This window comes from Temnothorax nylanderi, unplaced genomic scaffold, assembly GCF_030848795.1.
Source record: "Temnothorax nylanderi isolate EJ_2023f unplaced genomic scaffold, tnyl_v1.0 TNYL_tig0043_pilon, whole genome shotgun sequence".
In the NCBI taxonomy this organism is placed as follows: Eukaryota; Metazoa; Arthropoda; class Insecta; order Hymenoptera; family Formicidae; genus Temnothorax; species Temnothorax nylanderi.
The window spans coordinates 52,004-79,349 of NW_027249105.1; the positions used below are offsets into that span (position 1 = coordinate 52,004).

At 40.7% G+C, this 27,346-nt stretch overlaps 1 protein-coding gene and 1 long non-coding RNA gene across 3 annotated transcripts in view; one reads left to right on the forward strand and one right to left on the reverse strand.

The window, feature by feature from the left end:
- The window catches only part of Stet (stem cell tumor), a 359,247-nt gene that overhangs the window by 17,615 nt on the left and 314,286 nt on the right, over positions 1 to 27,346 (forward strand). The window lies entirely within an intron of this gene.
- LOC139771682 (uncharacterized) overlaps positions 19,125 to 27,346 on the reverse strand; it is a 172,889-nt gene continuing 164,667 nt past the window's right edge. For both annotated transcript variants that reach the window (XR_011717955.1, XR_011717954.1), the window contains 2 exons: positions 22,889 to 23,260; positions 19,125 to 22,541 (listed from right to left, as the gene is read on the reverse strand). This is a non-coding gene — a long non-coding RNA (uncharacterized lncRNA). The remainder of the gene's footprint in view (positions 22,542 to 22,888; positions 23,261 to 27,346) is intronic.

A 27,346-nucleotide genomic window follows, 5' to 3' on the forward strand; every position in this document is an offset into this window, starting at 1 on the left:
ATCCGGCCAATTGTCTGAAATCTTTTTTACAACTTCTATACGAAGAGATAATTTTCGCGAAACTATTCTAAATAATGCCGGTCGAAAGTCGTTTGAAGTAACGGTCAATTTCAAATAATGGTCAATTCCGCGCAGTGTTTTAATTGCGCAATGTACAATCTCGAATATCCGCGTGACATGTTACGAAAAAAAACTCAAAAAAATATCGAATGCAAAGCGTTAATGCGAACGCTTTCCTGAATTTAATGAATAATCGGTCTGGCGCGAACCTTTTTCATGCGATCGTCGTTTATTGCAGGCGGCTTTATATCGGCGGCTTTCATGCGCGCCTAAACGCGGTGCCGCGCGCGTACGTATCACGCGGATCGGGGAAACCGACGAAAAACGATGAAAGCCTATGAAAGCGGGCATTGTGGGTGGTTTCATGAGGGGTTCAGGATGGGTGAGAGCATGCGGGCAACGTGGCAAGGGGACGGGAATCCCATCTGTCGGCATTTTTGCGCCGACATTGTGCGCCTGTTTATATCGACACCGAACGAGATAGAGAGAAAGAGACAGATAGTTAAAAGGCGGGAAGGAGAAAGAGAGAGGCTGAAAAAGGGAGAGAAAGAGAGCAGCCCCGCTTTATTGCCGTATTGGCATATTGCCGCGGATCCGCCAACGCGTGCTTTTTCGGCCTTTTTTTTTATCTTCGCTGCACGCCACGAGAACGGCTGTACAACTCCACGGTGTGTATCGGACACACCGTCGACGGCTGGCAGCGTCTCCTCTCTACAGGCCGCGAATTTCGCCCGTTTCCACGCGACGGCCAGTCACGACACTACCGTCGTAAATTTCCAACTGACGGACGATATACGCCGGAGCGTATCGGAATATCGACGCGAATTTACTCCTTTTTCTCATGGTCCCGCCGCGTGTGTCCGTCGACTCGATGTCGTCGAGAATCATATCCTGTATTGGACCTTTCTTTTGCCGTTCTCTTGCTTTCGTTCACGAAAAATGCGAGATTTAACGACAAACTCCTTTGCTAACGTGAAACGAATAATTCTATACAATATTCAATAGTAGTACACGACGAATAAAAACGAAAACTCAATTGATTTTAATGTCATTATTATTTGTAAGGTAAAAACAAAATGCTACTTTCGCTTCTATTCGTCGAAATCTGTATATTATATATAAATATATTATTTTATATGTATAATATACGTGTGCATTATACATATAAAATATATGAGGATATAATGTATCGGCCGCGCTATTTCCTCAACAGAGTATTTGTATTTTAAGCTCTTGCTTAATAATAAAATAATAATTAAGAAAATTTGAAATAGACTTATTATAACATTGCTTTTTTATAATAGAAACACGGAAATAAAAGGATTAATTTTAATCTAGAGATTATTACTGATGTGTTAATTAATATGAATCAATTAATAAAAATTAATGAACAAAAAACATCAAACGTTTCGGTTTGCTTCATATTTTCTTCAATGACACTAAAATAATAGAAATGTGTAATAGCAAAACGTAAACATATTTTGAAAAGTCAGAAAGAATTTTACTATTAAATCTTATCATAAATAAATAACAATAAAATAACTTGATATATTGAAATCCTGCCCTGGGCGAGAAAGTAAAAAATGAAATAGAAAATCACGTAGGAAGAAAACGTATTTTGCACATACAGTTGGTCCTACCCATATTTACATACAATTCGCCCTACCCATAGTATGTAGACGGATCAGATGATCGATTTATTTGCTGTTTGTCTCTGTCTGTGTCGAGTGGCACTGGATGACAGCGGAATGGGCACACTCGATAAAGTTATCTATGTTCTCCTCATTGTGAGATACCACGCGAAGATTAATTTCCTTTCAGAACTTTCACCTCACCTGCATCGATAGTTTGACATATAGTTTCGCAACGCTGACTATTGACCGAAATTTCAGATATCACTGCAAACTAGTGTACGCAGAATACTAATGATATTAACATATGCGGGTACATTTAACATACGATTAAAAAATACATTTCGTTAAATAAGCTAATATTTTTTGTTATCATAACAGTAATAAAATAGAAATCTATTTAACAATAATTCAGGAAATCAAGTTTCTCTGATGCAAGAGTTCATGAGTTCAAGATTTAAATTTTAAAAATTGCTCCATTCGAATTGCGATGAAACTTAAAATCTTATAAAGTTATTCGTGAAATGATAAAATCCACTTATTTCATAAATATTATTTCATAAATATTATTTATGAATTACTTCATAAATATCGTTTTTATGAACAAATTAAAACATTTCCTAATATTTCTCTTATTTTATATTTGTAATATTATTCCGATAAGAATTGTATATTGAATGGAAAGGAGTATCATATTTTTTAGATCTCTTCTGATCAGCTATTGTGGCTGTTGGGGGCGACGCTGGTTTTTATGTAAGTTTTTTGCTCACAGTTGTATGAAGCGATGGCTGCTGCTCGTAACCCTTACGAGTCCAGGTGGGCTCATGCTTGTCGGTAACAAGATACGGGGGTGGTTGAAAGTGTGCAGAGGAAAACGGCGATAGGGTAGCACGGGGAGGTAGGCAGGCGGGAGAAAAATGCAATGGTTAGAGGGAAAGAGTAGATATCGTAGCCCGGCTATACGCAACCTGCTTTCTGTTTGGCACTGATGCCCAGCTGTTCCTCTCGTTTTAGCTCCGGCCAAAGGATAGTGAAGTCTGCACTTAGCATTTACGAGTGGAAAAAGCCTTCCGCAAGGACGTTTGTCCCGAAGGACAGAGAAGAATAGATACCCTTTTCCTTTTCGTGATCTGGCATAATGCGAAAAGTACGTGTTAGTGTACAATTTTATTGATTAAATTGCACAATTCCGTCGCACAAAGTAAATTAATCAATAATATGATCAATTATTAAAGTTATTAAATTATTATTAAAATTATAGTCAAGATTTCCAAAGCACTCTATATCAAATGACAATGAGCGATTACCTATTAATCGATATATTATACGTATAATATGAATATTCTATATATAACATTTAATATATAATGTTTACGGACTAGACGCGCAATATCCTGCAAAGCCATGCATATACATATAACGATATTGTAGACAAATTTATTTTCATCATTTTCGAATGATATTCATCTAATATACGCGAATCTCTGAGACATAGCGCGCATCTGCAATTATATTTACTCTGTTTCTATAGGATAATTACAACAATAGTAAATATATCAGTAAATCAAGGAGATACATAGCGTCTGCGTAAATTGCCAGCGGTGCTCGCATCCTTGGGATTCCGTTCCGAGGATGCAATAATCATATACTAAAGATTTATCAAATAGACCTTCCGTGGCGAAGCAATCGAGCGAACGCACGCGCGAGAGAGACACGGTGCACGATAAACAAGCTCGGCATATGCCTTTGTCTCTCGTTGAGATGAGAGACGAGATCGCGTCTCGACTCGTTGAGATGGTAGATTGCGCGCTCGTTTTACCCGAGTCACCCCGTAGACGAGCGAAACTCCGGAGCTCAGCTCCATCGAATAAAGCGCCCGAACCCGAACAAATAATGCGGCTCCCCCCGCCTCCCCAGATGCTTCCGGTCTCTTATTTCACCGGATAGCCATCCGAACACGTGCCCCGTTTCCTCCTCTTCCTTCGCCTCCTTTTTCCTTTTCTTCTTCCGCAAAGGGGGATGAAGGATCGGTAATAGTGAGAGCTCACCACTTCTCGCTGTTACTACCTCATTGGATTCAATAATTTGATCGCAAATCAACTGTGAGCGAGGGTCGATACGTACGCGGCGTTTTCGCCGAAAGATTTCCGTATGGCTGATCAGACATCCGTTAAATTTAATATTGCAAGCTTTTGTAACGCGTCAATTGCAGCGCGCCTTATTTCGATGATTGATATCCGTGCTATTTCTCTCTGAGGGTGAGGAATTAGATATCAGCGCGAAATATCGGGGCGATTCTATTTTAAAAATAACACTTGTATAAAAAATCGTAAAGGTAATCTTACATTATATAGTACTTTACGCATACTATACTGTATTATCATAAATCAGGTTCGCAAAAGATTTCATTTCGTGATATGAATATTTATAAATGCAAAAAGGGTAATATATGAATAATTATATATAGATAATAATATATAATATATGAATCCCACACAATTTAGAGTTACAATTTATTCAAAATTCAGCCCACTCTGAAATTATTCTTATATTGAACATAATCACGTTATATCCTAATAATGAGTAACAGTAAAATACTAACGCCTTGCGTATGGTGCAAATTTCCAAATTTCTCTGTACAACGAGTTTTATCGCAAGCTGCGACAAGCTCCTCTTTGTGCACGGCGTATCGGTTGCGTCGCGTTGCATCCGTGTTTGCGCGCAGCATCCTGCGTACATACGTCGTGCGCCTATGCACACCCACGACTTGACGGTCCCACCTGGAGGATGTCGTCGCGTGCCATTAAGGGTCCCGTTGGCAAACGTTTAATGACGATATGCCCCGAGCACGTGTCAGGACGTCCTCCCGGCAATAAAGGCCCTCTTAGACGTCGTCCTCTCTCTTTCTCCGCGCCTGAACCATTCGATCCTTCCTCTCCACGTACGGTCGTCGGCAAAGCAACGGCACAGCCTGCGAGCCGCGAGCAGTGTGAGTCTCCGTTCCTCTCTCTTCCTTCCTTTCTCTCTCTCTTTCTCTTTCTCTCCGCCTCTCTCTTGGCTCGCAGAAGCGGTTTGCGTTTCCTGCGCGGCACGCGACTCCGAAGTCCAGCTGCTTCCTGTCTACCACACTTCTCTCTTACTCACCTCCTCTTCCCGTTCCGCCGACCCACGCATTATCGTACCTCGCCGTCTGACTGTCCCCCGTGATCCCGTTCGTTCGTGGCTCCGCGTTTCCAGCGAGCCATTGTATTCGAGGGAGATCGCCTTTCATCGTTCCGTCACGATATTTCGAATTTGCATAGTTGAGAGAAGGGTAAATGACAAACATGATGGAAGGAATGGCAAACTCTTATTATAGAGACCTTATTTAATTTTTATGAGGGTTACTTTATCGCTGATCAAATTTTTTGGGATAATCTAAATTTATAGAGTTTTCGAAATGTTCATTTATACAATAGTCAATTGAACTAATATATTTTAAATAGTAGAACGAAAGAGAAAATAGGATTATTTAAAATAAATGATAAAAAAAGGCAGATGTTGCCATAGAATAGATAAAATATTTCTTTAAAGCTACGAACAGGAGACTGCACGAATCGTCGTTGTGTGCTGGACAAGAGATTGAAGTAATTATTTCATTTGTGTCGCTAATCACACGCGAGCGATAGTCGTTTAAACAGCACCATGTTTTTGCCCGCTCGAATGAAATTAATTAAATAAAATGCAATTTAATTGACTTTGTTTGCGATCCGATCGGATATTCCGGCGGTGTAGAATCGCGCGTTGCGCTGCGCGTGCACGTCGCGAGTGTGTTCCGCACGTATCCGCCGTCCTTCTGTTCTCCGTCCATCTTCCTCTCACCTGTGCCTCGCGACATGTCGCGCAGACACGCGCAGCACACAGACGCAAGTACAAACGATATCGATTGCTGTAATTAACCGTCCGCAACAGGCACACGGCATGACATTGCGCGAATGCGTGCACGCGTGCGTGCATGCTCGCTCGTTGCGTGCATTCATCGATGACTCGGTACAGTGAAATCGCGTCACGCGCTCTCCGATGCAAGTAGAACGATTTTTAACATTATCGCGCCGTGACTTTCATGCATTTCATGAATTTTATTTACTTAAGTCTAAATAAAATTCATAGATAATTAATTCTAATTATCTTTAGGCTTAATATCTTAGGCATTTGCTCTTATCGTTAAAAGATACTTATTTACGCACATTTGAAGTATATACTTTCCGCTGTTAAATCTTTCACGTGCTCATCACAGAAACAGATATATCGATAGGCATGGTGGTCTGCCGCGGAATTAATTTCCGCGCTGATAATTCGGCCTGGAATTTTTTGTGCGTGTGTGGTATTATCGGCATCTCTCACGCCTCTGGCTTCCATCGTTCTCTCCCATCTTTATCGGATTTCGATCAGATGAGAACGCGGACTCGACGAGGGAAGGTGAGGACGAGGGAAAACAATTTGTTCACCACGTGCTAGTGAACTATACCCTCTTAGGATCATCCGATAATCGCTTGACTCCTGCGCTTTCGTTTGTGTAAACCGGATCACACATCACACCGTGTACGCTTTTATATTTGGGCCGCGCTTGTTTTCGTGTGCGTATATATGTGGTTCGCGGCCAGCTCTTTTTTTTTACACATTCACTCGCCCATGTGGCCCAAGCCGCGAAGAGGTTGAAGCGCGTGCCAGCAGGGCGCGGGAAAACGATTAGTTTTTAATTTGGTCCGGGCCGATTCGATCGCGTGAAATTGCGGCCGGGAGGCTCGTGCGTTCGTTCTCGCTTCGAATTTTTCGGCAGCTCGGGAAGCGTCCTCTCTCTCGACCGTTGCCTCTCCTTTTTTTCTCTCCCGTTTTTTTTTTGCAAGGGCGTTTCGCTGCACGTCCAACGTCTGCCTGGGCGCCGGTACCATTGGGAGCCGGTTGATCAGAATCGGAATTGCTTTTGACCGCAACTCGATCAAGAAATGCCCGACTCCACCCTTTCGTCCTAAATTCCCTGTTTTCAAAGCTATTTTTCTCGGAACACGCGCGTGGCCTCGCGATTGCCCTCCACGAGCTCTCTGTATTTTCCGATAAATTTGTATTTCGCGAAATTCCACGCTTCGATCGATGATAAAAGCGACCAATCCAGCGGAGTGTTTATGGTCATCGCGGATTTGTAGCTCTCGATAATTTGATTTAGAGCCGTTTCCTCGCGGAACCATTTTATTCATGCGGATATCGCGTTATAATATGTACACTGGTTTTGATTTACATATGATACGCGACACATTTTGTTAACTATGTTTCTCAATGTCACGTTCAGTTATTTTCATATACATTTTACCGCAAATATTATACAATGTTTCTTTTAATCTGATTTAATTGGATTATCAAAAAGTTAATCTGTCAGATGAACATATGTATATGTTTGTTTAAAAGAAATACATACTTATGTTACACAAGGAAAGAAACCTGAAGCCTCTTTCGTAAATATGTTTGTCGACAGCGGCACATGTTACGTTAAATCTCGTTTAGATCTGATAAAAGAATATAATTACTTCACATGCTCATTTGCGGTTCTTAAAGAAGCTATTCTTAACGGAATTGCACAATTGCATTCCATTCTACAAACATTCGTGGCACTCTCGCACTAGAGAAATTCGAGAACTATTTCGAGAACGTTTGAACTATGTATGTCTTGTCGAATGTGGAATGCGTCGAATTTCCGAATTCGACCGCCACTCTTTCTTGGAAAGAACCTGGTGAGATGTGCGTCTTTTAGGGAAGATCGTCACATGCATACACACACTCTTCTTCATGCACATTCTCTCTTTCTTTTTTCTCTTTTTCTCTATGTTTCTTCGGAGCTGAGGAGCGTCTGTGCGAGCCACCAGTTCTCCCTCCGCGCCGTTTGCCTGTCTCTCGAAGCCGGGCCTCACCGCGTGCAACATGTCGCGTGCAGGCACGTGCTCCGTAATGTATAATCTGACCTGTGGCCGGAGGCGTTCTACAGCGCCGATATAAATTCGAAACGGCGGAGATATGCGAAGGGGGGTGAGGGGGGGGGGGCGAACGCAGAAGAAGACGAAGCCAAAACTGGTGGAGGACGTTCCGGTAAAAAGGCCGTGGAAATCGACGAGTACTTGTCCGGGAGATACGATCTATTCCCTCGGCTAGCTAGTAATGCGGGTTCAGCTCGCTCGTGGAAAGCCGATTTTCAGCGCTTCCGTCGATGCGGGAAGTTGCGGGTCAGTTCGGAGATATATTATATATGTATGCGCGTAGTACGCCGGCGTACACAAAAGAATATAGATAGCGACAGAATGGCGGTATGGAGGGGACTTTTAATGCGGCCATATCAGAAAACGTAAGGTCGTTCGGTAGCGCGTATCGCGTTCCAGATCGGATTCACGGATATAAATTTGAGATCTTCATGGCGCCACTAAAGCCGCTCGAATAGAGCACATTGTGGATGAAAGCCTTCTGGTATCTGCGAGCGATATTAAGCGCCGTCCTTATCTAATCCTTAAATCGGTTTCTCATTGCTCATATCGCCATACTGTAATAATAGCAGGTAGGTATCTTGACGTCCATTGAAAATTATTATCCTTATACTAAAAATGATCGATTGCGCGGTTTGTTTCCATAAATATCGTTCAGAAATTTATGCTTAAAGGTGGAAAGTAAAATATCTCTTTCTTATAGTACTTATACGCGATACACTGAGCATTTTTCTTAAACAAAAATTGACCTTGAAATGATCAAAGGCTGCCGTTTAACGGTCGCGAAGTTCGGAGCTGGTTTGCAACAACTTTGTTGAGACGGTGCGCGACGCGTTCGTGCGATAAAAATGATCGCTCGCGCGGAAGGCACAATCCACCCTGTAATACACTCGGCGGTTTCGCGGAGAGGCGTTAAACCACGTGCGAATGCTTTAGGAACGGAGCGCACGGCGGGTCTGAAACTGTTAACGCCGCAATTTTCTCGGGCAGGCTTCGTAGCGAGGCAAATGAGGGCCGCAATACGACTTCGGGGGCCCGTTTAAAACCGCTGATCCTTAGGGATCAAGATACTCGGCGTCCCCACCCGCTCATTTGTAGTTTGCTTGGTTCTACGATACCGCAAAGTCGGATCCCGGCGCGGCGCCTGGTTACGTGCCGCGCGAACTCAGCGGTTTTCAGTTCGACACGCTCGAGCTTCTCCCATATCTCTCTCTTCTCTTTTGCACTCTCTCTCTCTCTCTCTCTCTCTCTCTCTCTCTCTCTCTCTCTCTCTCTCTCTCTGTAATTGTTACGGAAACAAGAGGGAATCTACGTAAACACGAATAGATACTGGTATAAATGGTCCACCTCGAAAGTGGATAAGAATCAGGGTTGACGGAAGGAAACGCGATGGCTAGCGATCGTGGGGCGGTTCGTGAGATGGGCATGCGAAGGGGGCGAAGAGAGTGATGCAAACCTTGCCTCTCTCTCGCCTTTATAAAAATGCAAACGGCCGATCATTTGAATACGTATAGCCGGTAATTCAGATGAAGCGAGCGCTCGCCCGCCCGCGTTCGCGTCACGCGTGCACATTCGTGTTTGCGTCGTGTATACGTGTTGTGTGAACGGTGTTTAAAGAAGAAACGCGCAAGAAAAGGCGACCCCGAGAGAGAATCGATGTGGAGAAGGTGTGTCGCGTACAAAGATGTAAACCGTCTTATCCTCTTCTGCGCGGTGCGAGCCTTTTCTTGCCCATCTTCTCCACCTTCACCTTCTCCCCCGTCTCTTATTCTTCTTTCTCCCTATCGTCTTCGTTTTTTATTTCCACTCGTTCTGTCCCACCTTTTCGATGGTTAGCGTCCAGACCCAAGAGCAACGTGAATCACTCTTAAAATGCAAACTGTTACAGGAGAAATGAGGCGGGATTATGTTTATCTCTCACTTCTCGAAGAAGAAAGTATTTCCAATGGCGTTCCGCAGCTTTTTCATTTGATAACGTTTGCAAATAATGTTTGACAATTAATTGTGTGTGCCTAAAATAGATACTTATCAACAAATTAAAAAATTTTGTTAATTTTTAATATTTCAATTAGTCACAATTATCGTATTCTAATACATAAAAATACATATTCTAATACATAAACAAGTTCCACCAAATTAATAATGAAACGTACATACGTACGCTGATTTTTACAATGACTTTAATTGCATTTAACACATTTGACGTAACGTTATCAACAAAATGTTCTGTCTGTCTATCTGAATTCATCTGAATATTTCAACATGTCGACGGAGCATAACAATTCCGGGTGCAAAATAGAATGCGAGATGCCGCTTCCAGAATGGGATCATAATTCGTCTAACGGCGGAGAGCAAGTCGTACCGTTGCGTAACGATCGATTCCAAGCTCGAGATAGGCTCGGAAGATCTCTCCGGGGGATAGAGCTGCAGAAACAGAGATGTCTGCGTCCGTATGCACCGTGGCGAGTGCGCTTCCTGGAAGGAGCTTATGAATATTACTCGCTCGAGGCGGACGTTGCCGACGGCTTCTGGACCGGGTGTGTGTATAAGGTGCGAGGTAGCACGTGACGACGGCGCCCTTTTGTCTTTTGCTTTATTTGAAATTCCATGCAAACGTCGGCGCGAGGCTGCGTGACCGCAGCGGCCAAACCCGGACCGGGCCCGGGTTGGTTGGTGTTACCCATAAAACAAGGCATTAGTGCTGATCCTTTTCTCGATAACCGATCTCGGCGATGCGATGGTGGCAAATGATGAGAACGACGACGGAGACCTTGCTGCCGCTGCCGCCGCCATCGTCATCGTCATCGTCGTCATCCTGAGGTTCGATCTGCCTCGGAAATCCCGTTTCGTCTCGTTGCACCCGCAACCTGGCATCTCTCATGAATAATATCTTCCGTGCATTTACATGCCGCCACGGACTACATCGCGCGGATCCGAGACCTTCTCCTCCTTCTCCTTCATCTTGCCGTGCCCGGATCTCTCGTTCTCCCCGTTCGGATCGCGAAACGCTTTTCCGTCTCCACGTGTATTCATGGTGTATCCTCTGAGAAAGAGATGTTCTCCCGCCGATAAGAACGGGCTTTTCCTTTCTTACCTATCCTATCCCTCCGCCTTACTTAGCGATCGTCGATTTCTCTATCTCGTTCTCTTCCATCGTTCGCTCCTTCTACCGCTCAGCTCCCGGGGGACCTTACGAATCGTTTAATTCGATCTACTTCCCAGATTCCCGGTCTTCGTACATCTCGCGCGTCGCGACACGACGCGCTGTCCTTCGAGATCCATTTATTCGGCTCCGAGACCCACCCTGGACCCGATTCCATTTTCCTCCTGCTACGAGATTATCCCGAATACGTATTACAATTTGGACTGTACTATCTACTATCTGTTATCTATCTCGGGAAGCCGGGATAGGTTCGCGTGCGCTCAACGGGCGGCAATTTATGTTTCATAAAATGCTTGTGGGAATGGGATACAAAGAAGTTATTTCGCCATGATATTTTAGATATTACCAAGGGCGATATTTTTTTTTATAATGGAAGTAAGCAAAAGGCAATCGAGAAAATAATTTCCTTTAATATGCACGGAACAGAACAATTTACGAAATGTAGGTAGGTACTGTATCCCACAGTTATGTAAAATAATTATTATTATTATATGTATCTTCTCTAGTTATTTCAGACAATTATTTGTAGAACGAGCTTGTTAATTTATGCGATTATAATAAAAACCGCGTAAACAGAAAATTCAGCGCGGTTAATATTGCATGATGGTAGACATCGTCTGCGGTGAGTTTCAAAGAGGGAGAAAGCATCGGTAAGGCGGGGAAGGATGAGGGATATAGTATAAGTGTCGTGGCAAGATCCGCGAAACCGCTAGGAATTCCGGAAGAAATAGCTCGACGGTATTCGCCCGTTTCTCGGGCGAGCTCCCCCGAGTCGCGACATTCCTGCAGCGTTCGCGGGAAGGGCGGTTTCGTTGTTTCGCTACCCTTTGCTTCGTGCTTCGGAAGACGTCTTGGGGAACATTCTTAACCGTGCTCTCAGGGGCGACGATCCCGACACGGGATGACGTTGTTACGAGACAAGGTATATTCGCCCGCTCGTGGAAACTCGCGGCAACGGCGTCGCGAGACTCGAAATCTCCGGCGAATTCGGAACCGTTTAAACCTCCCCGAAGTTTCCCCGTCGCCCTTTACATATGTATAGACATAGGTGTGTAGGATCGACTTGTAGGATGTCAGTTCTCTCCGACGCGGACGATTCTCGGTCCTTGATCCGAGACGGACAAGTTACAGGCGGAATATGGGCGTTTCGATATCGCTTCGTTGTTCCGTTCTCCGGTATTTCGCTGAGCTGTTTCGACAGCATATCGATTGCAGTCGTATACGCGCGTGAAATCGAGGTTTTATCCATTATTTTATTATAGAAAATCTTTTTCCAACAAGATTATCGAAGCATTAACGTTATTTTGGACCTATATGTAACAGAGAGAATATAAAAGCTTTTTGATGAATTAAAAGATTAAAATTCAAATTGATAACGAAACTATGTTCTTCAGATTATTTCAAATAAACTATGATTAAATAAAACATTAATTTGGAATTTCGGTAATTAGAGAGCGGCAATAAATGATAATCGCTTTTGATATCTCTATGTTATGTAAACTTCAATTCTAAACGTCAAAGAATCAGTTATTAATGTAAAGCATGGCATTCGGCATAGCGACGAATTCGAAAGCAGCTCTGCAGAAGCGCGTTCCAACGATCATTGAACGATCGACCGTTTTTTGGGAAAACAACAGCGTGCGCGATAGGCAGGTTGAGTGAACGCGAAAACACGCGCAATGCGTCTGTTTACGAGAAGTATCGTGCGGATAATGGTGGACCACCATATGGGCGCATGGTTGCACCGTGGAACTGTAATTTGCATACGCGCACAGCTGATGTCTGGGCCCGGGACTGGGCCCTCTTCTCTAGTTCGGCTCGATTTCGAGGAGGAGACGATAGCGCGCGGCCGCGCCTCCCTGCAAAAAGGAAGAACGGCGAGCGCGGGGACGAGAGAGCCCGCGCGGACGAAAGAGACGGGCACGAAGAATGGGGCCGGCCGGCAGTCCGGAATCGGCAGCTCGTTGCAACACATGTGCAACACGAGCGCACGCGAGAGAGCCTCGATTCTCCAATTACTGACATTAATGCCGCTTCGCCCCCTGGGCAGGACTCGCGAACAGGTTACGCAGCGGCGACTCGCTCGAATCGTTCGATGCGAAGGCCGCGCCGTGCGATTTGACGAGCTATGTACTCGTCGCCAGAATAGCATATGATGATCGTCCCTATTGGGAAATCAGTAATATTCGTCCGTCGCGAATTAATTATAATTTCCGACGATTATATCGGTTACAGATATTCTCAGATATTCTCTTGCAAAAGGAAAATAAGATGATGACATTTAATTTAAATATTAGCCAATCTGAGCTATCGGGTTTCTATTCGAACCACAATCGCATTTTTACAATTCGTATATCCATCACAAAGTGTTTAATTAATTTGGAATTTTTTTTAGCTGAGATGTAAATGCGGACTTATCACTTTTGTAATTTTTAATTTTCGATAATTTGATTTTTTAATTATCTCTACTGCTTACGATCCAAAATATCAAAGATAGATATTTAAAGATGTACAGATAATTATTTAACATATTATTTTTATTATTATATTAATATATCATATTAAATTTAGTTTAAAAGATAATGGAAGAGAGAGAGCAGAGTTGGAGAAAGTTTCTTTGTAATATGTGTGATGGATACAGATTAAATAATAGGATTAAAACCAGGATGGAAAATTCATACTCCGACGTAAAAATTTGATAAAAGAGAATGGTAATTAATTAATTTAAATAAATATACTTTCAAATAAAATAGATTTTATTCTTCAAATAGATGTGTATGTCTTCAAATAGAATTTAATATCCAATAAGCGCATGCATCGCACGCGCGCGAAATTAATTTGAAATATAATGAACAGAATATTTGATATGAATTTATATTATAAAGTATTAAATATTTCGACTGGCATATGATATTTGTTTGTGACATAGCTATTATTTACAAAAGGTTGCCGTGCTAATATTCGCACGACACTCGAGCAGGCGTTAGCGTCTCGAGTAATAAAGTATTATTACCTCACAAAACACGATTGTTTTTTTGGAAATAATTAATGTTTAACAGTCCGCGCATTTTCTTTAATGATACTTATCTCGCGTTGCATAATTGCCGTATTTGCCGAATGTCTCCGTATTTTTATTTTTTCTTACTTCGCGTAGAAAGAATATAAACGCACATTTTGAGGCTAAAACAGCTGGAGAGAAATATGCCATTCCGAAAAATGGCTTTTGCAATATTTTGTTGGTCGTATAATTCATCCGTAAAATATATATTATCAACTGCTTTCGCGTCGCTTGGAGAACGTCGCGTGATCCTCCCTAATGTCAGGTTTCCGAGATATTATTCGGTACCAGACATATGTCTTGAATACTTTTGTGCGTTCCGGTGGCCTCTTCACGTGGACTATCCTCAACGGAATTTAATATCACAAAACTTTGTAGATCTATCGAATTACGTACCATCGTTCATACATAGCGAATTATTTCAATATTGTATGTTTTTCGCGCGAAATGTAAAGAATTTTTAAGCATGTCATATCTGATGCTTTAATAGCCTTTATGACACATTATTACATATCTACAATTTTTTTAATATAATACTTTTAGATAAATAGTTTTTAATATAACTGTTAATTAAACAACATTTTGAAAATACTTTATTGCTCTAGTTTGACAAAGAAGGACTAAAAAAATTACGATTTTATTTAATCGCGTACAATTTTTACAAAAACTACTCAAGTTACTAAGCAATCAATTACACGAGATAAGAAATGAGCTTCTAGTTGGAGCGTCATCTTCTAATCTGGGAAGTGATATCGGAAGAGAAAATCGATTGCGAGACGATCGATTGAGAGAGCAGCAAGACGCTTCGAGTGAGGATCGACTGATTTAGATGTGAGTCACGCGACAGTCAGGTGCTCGAAATGCGTCGATCTCGACGGACGGTGAGGCGCGATATTCCCGGGTGTCCACGTGAGACGATAATCATCTTCGTGTGGGTTCGCTCGTTCTGGATCAACCGGCGGCGCGCCCCGCGGTGCATCAGGATCGACTGAACGCGCGTCAGGATATTGCCTCCACGTGTCGTTTCGAAAATCGTTACGCTTGACATTAGGCGGAATTCCGTGTGGGCGTGAACGCATCTTTATTTGGTTCATTGTCAGACCTGAGTAGCTTCCTCTCCCCTATATACAATATGCTTTATCTTCGGTATGCGTGGATTAGAACACGCTCGTGACCACCGGTCACGAATCTGTCTCTCGCTTTCATTATCCTTGCACGAAGGAGCGAAGGAGATCCGGGGCATCTCCAGGGATCATGATTACATACGATCGATATGGAGATTGATGGAATTCATACGGGGGAATTTGGCTATTACCGCGCTAATCGCTCGATCAAAAAGTGCACGGGAGTTATTCAGGGAATTATAAATGTCTGACGATATTTTTAAATGCTGTAAAGAGTCATTAACATATGCAACACTGCGAGTTACTTATAGTTATTTTTAACGTACAATCTACTTTCACTTTTAGACTCAGAAATATTGCAATTTCCGTCTATACGATAATATCGCACTTAAGTAATATATGGATTTGTTTCCTTACGCGCGATATTATCTTTTCTACGAATCCAGTCCCTTGTTTTCAATTATGAAATTTTTGTCCCCCCCGCTTCGCAACATTGAGCGAGGCAACACGATAATCCAATATTCATATCTATTGTCGGGATTCTAAGGTGACGATCAATAACAGTACGACGTCTATTATGTGATATCTAAATTGGAAGGTGGTGGCAGCCGGCCAACCGAGTCGCGGCATTAGCGACGCTATTGAATTATTCTGCGAGCCTCGCGATGAGAGAGAAACCGGTCAACCCGCTCACAATGAGCGAAGTAGACACGAAACGAGACCGGGACCGGCGAAATAAGAAGCCGAGAAGAGATCAAGAGGACTAGCTACCTCTAGCTGCGTCGTTCACGCACGAGATGCGGCCGGGCTGCGGCGCTGACGCGAATATAATGAGCCGCGGTAGCAATTTGGCGAAGAGGTATGGCTTCAGTGGATGGACCACCAGGTTGACGATTATTTCTGTAAAGGAGCCACCTGTATCCACTGACAGAAGCGTGAGGTATATATACTGTACGCGGCCACCATTAGAACTTTATTTGTGGTCGCTCTCTGAAAACGAGATGAACGACGTGTGACCAACCATCATTTATAATAGCGCGACCTTTTATTCCACGACCGAGTGATCTAATCTCCATCGCTCGAATTACTGTATTTAGATTCGCATTTTAGCGTATCGATTACGAAAATATCAATCTAGAATCGTGAAAAAAACTGTTATTTTCCCCGTTCTTTAATATTTTTGTTGAAACTGTCTAACGAGTATGAAATCTGAATATTTCTGTCAATAGAAATTACATCAACTATTTATAATTACATCTTTAATCAAACCGTGCCCTCGACAAATATATTTTTATTTAATGTGGCAAGTAACTTAAATTAGCTGCGAGCTTAGTATTAGGCTAAAGTCGGATTTTTTTCCAGAAAAAAATTCTCTATTCATATATTATTTCTCACTTTCGTTCGCGAAGTAGATTCGGATCCTCATGGTGGTCTCGTTTTTGGCTTCTGGTAGCATAGGTGTGGCATCCTGCCCGCCCCCTCTGTTCTTTTCGTCCTCTTGAGCAACCCCCTCTGTCAGCCGCCTCCCCCCGGGAGCTCATTTATAACGCTCACCTGGGAAACACAAAAGGACTTCTTTCATCCTTGCGCTTTAATGCTTTCTCCCCCAAGTCGCCGCGTTGTCCTTTTTACACGTTATTTCGTCGCCGCCTTTCTCCCAGCGTTCTTTTTCTCTTTCCTCGTTCATCCTACGTGCTCCCTTTTTTACGCCCGCGATTTCGCGATACTCTTTCACCTTCTATTCGCTCTTCATCGTTTCTTTTTTTGCCGCATTGAATCGCATAGCCCGCAGAATAATATTGATAAGCTAAACCACGCGATTTTCCTATGATTGATAATAGTTTCATGAGCAGAGCATCTAACTTCTTACACTAGTCTCCTCCCGATATGTTGTATTAACTTAACTGCCGTGATTTATTATAAATACGATTATAAATACAAAAAATTTTCAACAAATTTTATTTTAAATTTAATGAACGTAATAATGTGGGTTTTATCACGACTTCATTATTTGATTTTTAAATATAAAACATTAACAGGAATTTTTTATCACTTAATGTTTTTATTACAACTTCGCGCATGACAAATAAATACTAAATTATATCTTTTCTGATAATAAATGTCATAATGAATCTTTTATGATGAATGAAAATGGATTTTTGCCGCAGGAAAAAATTATGTGTATTGAATGATGCATCGCATCGAAACTCGCGTATTTTATTACAAGTCTAGTTATACTTATTTTTATTAGAATTGCATTTCGTTGGCTTTGCGTGGCAGTCAAAGATGAAAAGTTGTTGCAAGAACTTAGCTTTCATCTTTTCCCTAGATCACCGCTACCAGCCAAGATAAATTAAAAGAGAAAAAAATGGATCAAGATTTATTTTATATCGTTCTCCGTGGCTTATGAAAAATAGAAAAATACATATCAAATGAAATCATTCTTGAGACAAATGCGCCTGGTGTCTATTAGATTAAATTTTTATTTTTTATTGTTTACACAGTTACAGTTTTAATTATATAATAAGTATAACAAACCACAACATTTTTTATTTGTATTTTCCTTATGATACATTATACAATATTTATCATATTGTTAAAAAGAAGATATATTTGCAAATGACCATGCTGAGCTTTATTATATTATAAAATATGCAAGAGTACACATTGTGTATATGTACATGATTATCCTTCTTGAAAATATAATTCTCTCTATTTCATATACACGTAATTCATATTTTAATTTAAAAAATATAATACAGATATATATTTTGCTTCTTAAATTTTAAAAAAGTTTTGTGAAAAAGAAAAAGAAGACATTGACACATCATCGTCTAAAGATATATTATGATGTACGGCATGTAGGAGAGACTGTGTTTAATCTAGGGAATGAGATGTATCTGAAGACGAATTACTTCGTTGTGTAGCTATCCTTGAAAATTAACTAGAGTGATAAAGTCAACAACTTATCAATTAATCAAGTCGCAACGTCTTTAATATAAACGTGATGACATGCGATTTATCTTTAGAGATATTTATATTTTTCATCTTTTATATTATTTTAGAGTTTCATTCGTTTTGCATCTCGTTATTATTCACATTTAATCGTATGACAACACGGCGCGGCGGACAATTTAAATTTTCGTATAATTCGGTGCGCAACGCTGAATTATCTCGTACTGTTGAGGAATGCATGAAACGTGTGACGAAATTAACTACGATGTTGCGACGTTAGTTCCGTTGGCTATTACGCGGACAGGAAAAGGGCGTAAAAAATGCAATTCGCGGCACGGTAAACGCCCCGTCGCGTTGTCGGGAAATACGGCTCTGAATGTGCGCACACGAACGAGCTACACCGCCAGCCTTTCGATTAAGATGGATCCCTCGTGCTCGTATGCAAAGAGACGCCATAACTCCTCCAGGGGTCCTTCGCTATCCTCCATGGAAATTACGTAAATCGCTTCCCCCGATCCTTCGTCGATCTTCGATCTTTCCTGGATAGGGCGGGTGTCCCCGACCGGCTCTGAATCGCCAAGATCCCCGAGATCGTATCCGAATTTAGAAAGCGTTGGTGAAGATGGTATGAGTGGCGACGAGTTCCTCCACTTCGACGTACCTTCGCCTTCGGACGACGGCATTTAACCTCCGTCACTTAGCCCTTGGATATACAAATATCGGGCATATCGGGGTCAAATATTCGATCGACTGTTTAAAATTGCAGAATAGGATGATGGAACTGCGGACTGCTGAATATATTGAATAATTGAATTCCCCCAAAACGTAGATAAATTTAAAATTTTCATAGGAATCCATTTTACAAAAGGTTTATGTGAATGCCTCCTCTTCAATATCGAAAGTCGCGGTTTTAAAATTATTAAACCTTTTTTTATTCCTATCTCTTAATTCACTTCAAGCCCCACGAAAGGAAATTGAAAATAATCTCTTACTTACGATTAAGTTACGTCAACTCACGCTATACTTTACATATTAAATCTTGATTTGCACACTCTTTATAGTAGAAACATATATGAAAAGCCATGACCTCTTCAAAATTGTAAGGATATCTTCTCTCATACCAGGAAATACACTGAAATAGTTACTTTATTTATTAATGCTTTTTAGTTGAAAGTATAGCAGATAATTAGAATTAAATTCATTTTTATACAAAATTTTCGTAAGTTAAACGCCTAGTTCCGAATAAACTGGATCGCAATTGAATATTAATAAGACCACAATGCAGATTATACGGTGTTGATCATCGCGTTAAGCCGTTTACTCTAAATTATTGCGACTGATATGCCTTTCGAAATTTACTAATGCAGACTACGTTGCAAATTCATCCGGCGTATGAATAACGTCCGTAAAACGTTTCATCGCAATCAAAGTGAACGCGTGCCATGCGACCCATTTTCTACATAATCATAGACTGTCTCCGCCGCGGTTATTAATCGCCGTTTCATTATCGTTACTACCGCAGAGAAGAGGTGGAGGCAGGGGGATATCACGCATCGCGGAGATCCGTACGCATTACGGCCGATTACGCCGATAAAATCGCGCGATGCATTAGCCGCGCGCGTAATCGTTCGTATATATACATACGGTGTTCCAGAATCATATGTGATATTTTAGGAGCAAATTCTTGGCGAATTTTTATCAAGCAAGGAAACGCGGCTATTTACTTTTATATCATATAATTTTTAAAATTTTGATGATATTAAAAACTTATATAATTATGAAACATCAAATGAGAATCCCATTAATTCAAACAATAATGTTCCTTTGCGTCTTCAATACTGAATTTGTGAATTCTTATTTCCAGCTATCAATAAATTATTAATACATTGTAAGTCAACTTCTACTAAAAAAGAACTGGTTACAATATCATCAAAAAATTTCTTCCTGATATCGTACGTTCAGGTACACCCGGTGTATATGCGAACGTAGACTATCCCGGAAACACATGCCGTTCAATCCGACGCGGTCGCGCATTAGCGCTACGATTTCCAGCCTTGCGGAAAATATGTGCGTAGAGAGCGGTGCGCTCATTAATTACCGCCGCCGGTGATATTACTGAATTCCGTTGGTCGAATATATCACGGAGGACGAGTCTGCGTTACGCGAGATACAGAAGCGAACCGACAAATTGGCCTCGACATGCTTGCTGCGTTGGTCTCAGATCCGTGATATTCGATAATCGCATTATTAATTGATTATAATATGTGCATACAAAAGTGCGCAAGAAACGATGGGATTGCATTACGCGACGGAGAACATTATTATTTGTCGTCATAAACGTTGTATGTATTTCCTAAATATTTTGAAAAAACTTGTCGAGTTTTTAACGTAATATATGTGGCCGGATATTTAAGGAAAAAATGGTTTTCTCTCGATAATACTTCGATGCTTGGGTATTCACGATTACGGGTTTAAGAATATTTTACATGTTAACAGACAAATGTTATACAATGTAAGAAATTGGTAGAAATTTCAATTAAATCCAAATTCGTGATTCTCTAGAGGATAATCTAAATATTTCTCCCAAGTGTATAATAAGGGATTAGAGTAAATGCGTTTAATTAAGATAGTCCACGTGGGTCTTGTCTCGGTACCCATTATGCTTTCAAGAACCATCGAAAGTGCATTCAGGGAGTATTAACGTTTTTCAAGATACTATCGCGGATAATAGAGATCGTACGGAATTCGTCCACGCCGGAACCCAGTGTGCGGAAGATAACAATGCTTAGAGATAACGAGAACGTTTCTGAAAGTGCCGTCAGAGATCATACGGCCTGCCTGCCCGTGTAGGTTTACATCGACCGTAGGTTTCTTGTCTCATAATTCGTCTATAAAGACCGATAGAGCCCCTATGCTTCCCTCATGTTCCGTTATCATTTGGTGTTTTAAGGTCATATGTTCTAAAGAGCGCTATGTTCGACTTTGGTATTGATTTTACGCGACACATAAATGGCGACATATAAACTATTAACTTATATGCAAAGTAGATTTATAGTTAATTCACAAATGCATGAATATTGCTAATGTAAACGACAGAAATTAGAACAATGAAAAATATTAAAAGAATTATGTAATAAAGAAAAAACTAAAATAGTTGAAGAAGGGAAATTTAATAATTCCTTTCTTAAAATGTCAGAATGGTAATTGTCACCTCTGTATATACTCTATAATTGAGATATTATCATCCAAATGTTATAACTGTGCTAATATGCAATGCTTTTATCTCGTTTGTTTATTCAGTTAATATTTTCGCGGCACATCGATCAAAATGTCACTGCGTTTACATATTAAAACGCTATATACGCATCGTACGCCGGCGCGTTATTTAATATATACTTTATGAGTTTTAGTACGCGTACGATCGCGTTACGCGTTTGGCGCGTGAAATGTATGGGCGGCAGTTTTACAGTCGATTGGAGTATCGACGCGCAACAAGTAACGCAAACGGCGGGAGGCGTTTTCCTAGAAGAGATCACGGTTCATTGGCGAAACGTGTGGACCGGATGAGAAGAGGAGGAAGAGTCGGTGCAGCAGAAGCGATTATCTTATATAGAATAATTTGTCCGCTTCATTGGATAATGCCGTCGTGGCGCCAGTCTCTGACCTGCTTATACGCCTCGTCGCGCTCCTACGTTGAACCTTACGACTCACACACGTCGTCTGATTAAAGGCTCGCATTGTTACGTAACCGCGATGAAACTTCATGTTTGTCGACATGAATGTACATACGCGCGTTACGTTTCGATTCACAACGAGCACGATTTCTTTCTTCTTTTTTTCTATTACAAACACATAAAACTCTTTACGTCGTTTCTCATAATATGAATCGCGGAATGTTATAATCAACTAAATCTTTAGCCGGCTGGATTTATCAGTCTAGTTATAGTATTTTTATAATTTAAAAGATAAAGAAATATAATTACGAAGTATGTAAAAATAATTCTTTATAGTTATTAGAAATTAGAGACAAACTCTATGTTTTATTTAAAATGTTGCCCGGGACGAGTTCGATCTAGAAGATTTTCTGAAGATTTTTTTACAATTCTTTTTTACAATTCTTGACCGAAGTACTTTGCACAATGTAACTTGTGAAAGTGTCTGATGGTTGCATAGCACCGGATCGGATAGGTTTTTCGTTGTGCAACTGATCCGTTCGATTAAAACCGTAGTAAGTACTACCATGTGAATTATACGAAGTTCTCCAAGTTCGGCAGCTACGAAGTACAAAGTGTATACGAACTGAAGTCTCAACTTCACGCTTGACGAAACTGCCTGACTATCCACGCGTTAAACTTCGTCTTCTTGTCAGGGTCGTTGGATGCAAGCATGGTGATCTTGGCCAATCTTCTACAGATCGCTTCGATTACGGCGATAACCCTCCCCCGTCCACTATTTCTCGTCCTACTTCTTAGCTGACTCATCCGCTCAAAGAAAATAGAATTATGGTAATCAGAGTTCTCAACGATATTGTTACGGCCGACCGACCTGGAACAAATATAATCGCGTTGGAATAAAATAATGCTAGTTATCAGGACTGAAACTTATGTTTTTATTTTTTTAACTAACTTGTATATATAGCTACGTATTACAAATATATACTCATAAATTTAATCTCTTATCTTACCATACGTAAATCTATGAATAGATTTTCTGCATGTAATAACAAACTCTCATCAAATATCATAACATCATCATTTCAATAATATCAATATTATTAATTATTAAACAGTGTGACAAGAATAAAAATTGAAAGGCTATTGACTAAATAAAAATTTATACGAGCTGAGTTAGTGTGATTAGTATTAAAGGGGTCTTTCTATATATTTACTTACGTTAATGAAAATTGTGTATTGAATAATCGTAATTCATTCATAACGCTGAAGTTCCATTATATTCGATCATATGGAGCGATAAGGTGTAAATGGCATTGGCCACATGCAACTGCGCCACATACGTTCCCGCAAAGGCAGCTAAGTGACGCAGCCGGTGCATCGACTGCACTTCTGCAGCTACGTGGCGGGCTTCCAGGTGGTGGCACGTGCTCCGGCATCGACAGGTGGTGAACGGTCCAAATTCCCCGTCGTCTCGTAGAAGGACGGATCGCTCTTTCGATTTCTAGAGGCAGATCTAATTTATCCTCGGATCGTTTGATCAGCATGCGCATCCATCTTTATGGGGGGAATAACTGTAAACCGGCACGACTCCTGGTTTCGAGAAATTAAAGGGATTAATCGTCACGTCATCATGAATTGTAGAAGAATAAAGAAGAATAAAAAGTACATTCGTGGAAATAAATATTTTGTTATATTATGGTTAATGAAAAGGAGATAAAGACTTTTTGATTTTATTATTATCTCTTCATATCTGCGATATAACATTATTATTTTTAATGTTAATAACATGCATGCAAAACAGATGTTGATGACGAACAATGAAAATAATGGTAGAATATGAAAAACAGAATAATATAAATAACGTTGTAAATAATCGTAATTATTGGGTATTTATACGGGCGTGTGCTTCACATCGGCGTTGCCAATTTAATACTTCTGGGGTGGAATTGGTTTTTGTTCTGTCTCGATATTATCCTCGTTTGCACGTAAACGAATAGGCACGCGAAAGGCTAGCATGCAGTCGGGGTACGGCGGATTATAATGCTCATTATATTCGATCTGCTCTCCCGCAATTCACGGTATTGCATGCCGCGTAACTTCCTTTCTCGCGATCGCCGCATCATTCACGCGAATATGAACGATAAAGCCTCATAATGATTTCTTCGTAAAAAAAAGTGTAAAAATTGTCGGATTATTGCTTACAGAACCTACCGCAAAAACCATTGGTGATTTCCGATCGATTAGCGATATAAAAGTGATACTGATATTGATGCATTTTCTTGATTTATAACATGATAGTCATTTTATTTTGAAAAATTAAGGATATATTCTAGTGAAAGATTTATATCATTTAATAAAACGTAAAATATTGCAACACGCTAGATATTTGCGGGTATATGATATTATTGTACAAAATTTAATTTAGTCTATTAATTCAAATTGATGCTTTGTATGATTTTATGTGAACTGTACATTTAATTTATGTGCAACTTGTAGATGAATTTATATATAACATACAAGTTCGTATAAAATAATGGGATGCCGGTTTAATTATTATTACGCGTGAGGAATAATCTATTAAATTACATTATATTTATAATTACCTACATTAAAATAGCCGGAATTAATATCTTAATGTAATCTAATATTATGTATACCGCTGAAATTTATTATTTTGTTCTTATTGCATTATTCCTGTACGCTATTTTTGTTCATGATTACTTTGTTCTCGAGGTTTTTCGAATAGTTCAATGAGATCGAAAATCCATGGCGATGTCTCGGCAGGTGGTATAAAAATTGTGCCGCCAGTGTGGTTAAACAGCAGCCGCCTGTAGAGGTTCAAGGGCCGGATAAAGGAGAGTATAGGATGGAGCTCTCTCGTTAAAAACATCTGCTGCTACCGTAGACCAAACGCGCGCGCGAAAGAGAGAAAGATAGAGACTCCGTGAGAGCGTGATCTTTCGAATTGCGCCCCAAATAGGATTGCTTTGTTTTTCAATGAGTAAACGTTTTCTTCTCGAAATTGTTTTGTTTAACGAAACACCTGCTTGTTTGTAATTATTGACGACTCTAAATTTAATCACGCTTTATAGGTGTTATTGCATTGCAATCATTATAATGCTTTCTTGAATTGTTACTGTTATATTTACTTCTTTTTTCAGTCGCGTTACTATTTTAAATATCTTCGTGAACGCGTAAAGCAGCATGAGAATTCAGTGAAGATTAGTAATGAACAAGTAGTATATGAAATATTCCGTGTGTCGTACAACAAAAAGGGACATATATAAATATGTATGTATATGTGTATCCCTTCACTTGTATATTTCCCACTCCATTGAGCGACCAATCAGAGCAACCGACAAAATCTCTCGTTTGTCGTGTGAAATATTAGCCTCCCGTTGGTTTTGTTCCCTCAGCGAAAAACGCGTTTAGAGCTTTTTGCATAAATCGAAATTGCGCCCTCCGTCCCTTCGGATTCGCGATAGTCCAGAAGAAACGGACCGATTAGCATTTCGACCCGACTACTGTCGCGGATAATGAATAGCGTGCGATTATGCATACCAGAGAAACGGGGGTTCCGAGCGATTCCATATCGGGTCGTCGGAGATATATATCATCCCCCGGAACGCTCTTCGTGGCAGACACGAGCTCGCGAGGTAATGCAAGCTTCTTGCGCTCGAGTGAATCGCAGGAATTCGACGTTGTTATTCTCCTTTCATGGCTCCGAGATCCCTCGCGGGGGTGTGAGAGAACTGGAGTAGCGGGATGCTGGTGGCGCGTCTTACGTCTACCTCCCACGCTCTGTCGCAGGTGCACATCCTCGATTCTCGTATTTTACACCCGCGAAAAAACCCTCATCCCTGCGTATCAGAGATACCTTTATCTTACACCCGACGATTTTTCCGATTTTCGCGTCTCGAGAGGTGTGAAAAGCACCTTTGGCTCTTCAATTTTGTCACTTCTTATCACAGTTATCTGCTTTGTGCGTTTCATCGTATTTCTACTTTAGAACATTCTATTTTTAGAATATTGACACGAGACATAGAATCGTATGGAAATGTAAATTTTATCATAGGATTAATCTGGACGATCAATGGTTTTGTAGGACACTCTATATACTTTTTTGATGCACCTACGCAAGAACTTCTGCTTAATGAGTGTTTCGCGTTATTGATTAATGGGAAGGTAGTGTCCACGGAATTACGTCGATTTGCAACTCTGATAATATATGTTTTTCAGAGGCGTCTATCAAGCGGTCCCTTTTTATTTGCCACCGCTCATTAGTATCGCTACGTGACATCGGGGCCAGATAATACTCTCCGCTTACGTCATTCTTGTTTGTCGGGGTGACCAATTTTAGCTCAACTCCCACGACTGATTAGCATTTAGCACAAATTGCAATTCATACTCTATAATCTTACCGGCATGAAAAGAGAAGCGGCGAGTTTCTCTATTTCTTACAATAAAAGTTTCCCCGTGTTGCACTCGCTAACTTTTCATGAGTCGCGGTCGCGTTCCTTTTTCCATTTCTCTTTTTCTATCTGAGACGTTTGACATACTAAATATCTCTTAGAAACCGAGAAGCATGAATATCTCATTGATCGTATATGCTGACTTTCTAATGTAATATCTCGCTCATGAAAAGATGTACTTGACGAAAAGTATACTTTATTCTATTTTTAGCTATCCTAATGGACTGAACGTAAATATTTATTTCATCTGATTTACATAACATACTCGCGCTTACATTTTTCTTTATTATCTCTAAATGATTACGAGTGTTTCTCGATGCACCGAAATACTTATACCATATATAAAATACCATATTTTACTTTGTATAGTGTACATATACCATTCCAACGACTAACACAAACGAGAAAAATTCATTTCGTTGAATTCGGATTGAGATCGGATTATGATAATACGGAATTCCGGTATTTGTGATCAATGAGATAAAATATAGAATTTTGCGACAAATTTTCTTACGAATCTTTTCCCCACAGAAGTCTTTACTTCCGAGTTTATCTCTTCGCGCGCGGGGAACTCGATTTTCGAGAAAACGAAGCGGCGAGAAGCGAAACTTTGGAATGCGTCGCGCATTCTGGCCGCTGCGGCGCCGCGCCGGTTAGAATTTAGAAGTCTCGATGGAAAAAGGCGACGTCGACGTGTAATCCGATGCTGCGCGCGGGTTAATGAGCACCTCTAACCTCGCGACTTCCCCGCAAAAATGAATCCGCAGTTCTCGGTTACACGTTACACGGAGATACTAGCCGGACGTCAAAACTTATTGGAGGAAGAGCCGCGCGGTGTCAAGCTGCTCGGCATCGAGTTTCGAGATCGGGAACGAGGAAAGTCGACGAGCCTTAATTTGCTCCTCTAACGGTTCGCTCCTTATCGTCTTTATCTACGACGATATTTCCGCCGTGATGCCGCGAGAATCTATACTCTGACATCGGCGATTAGCGCTAAACCAAGATTTTAGATGATCTACGTACCTCTGCCCATGTGAACCGTTTTATTACTTTGAAAGTGATACGGAAGAAAAGCTCGGATTTAAAATAATTTTAGTTTTACAATCCGTATAATAATGAAATAATTATTAAAGTATTTACGTACTGATAGTGCGCTGTTTTTAGCAAGATTTACGGAAGTGGGCTCATTGACGTCACTTTCAAA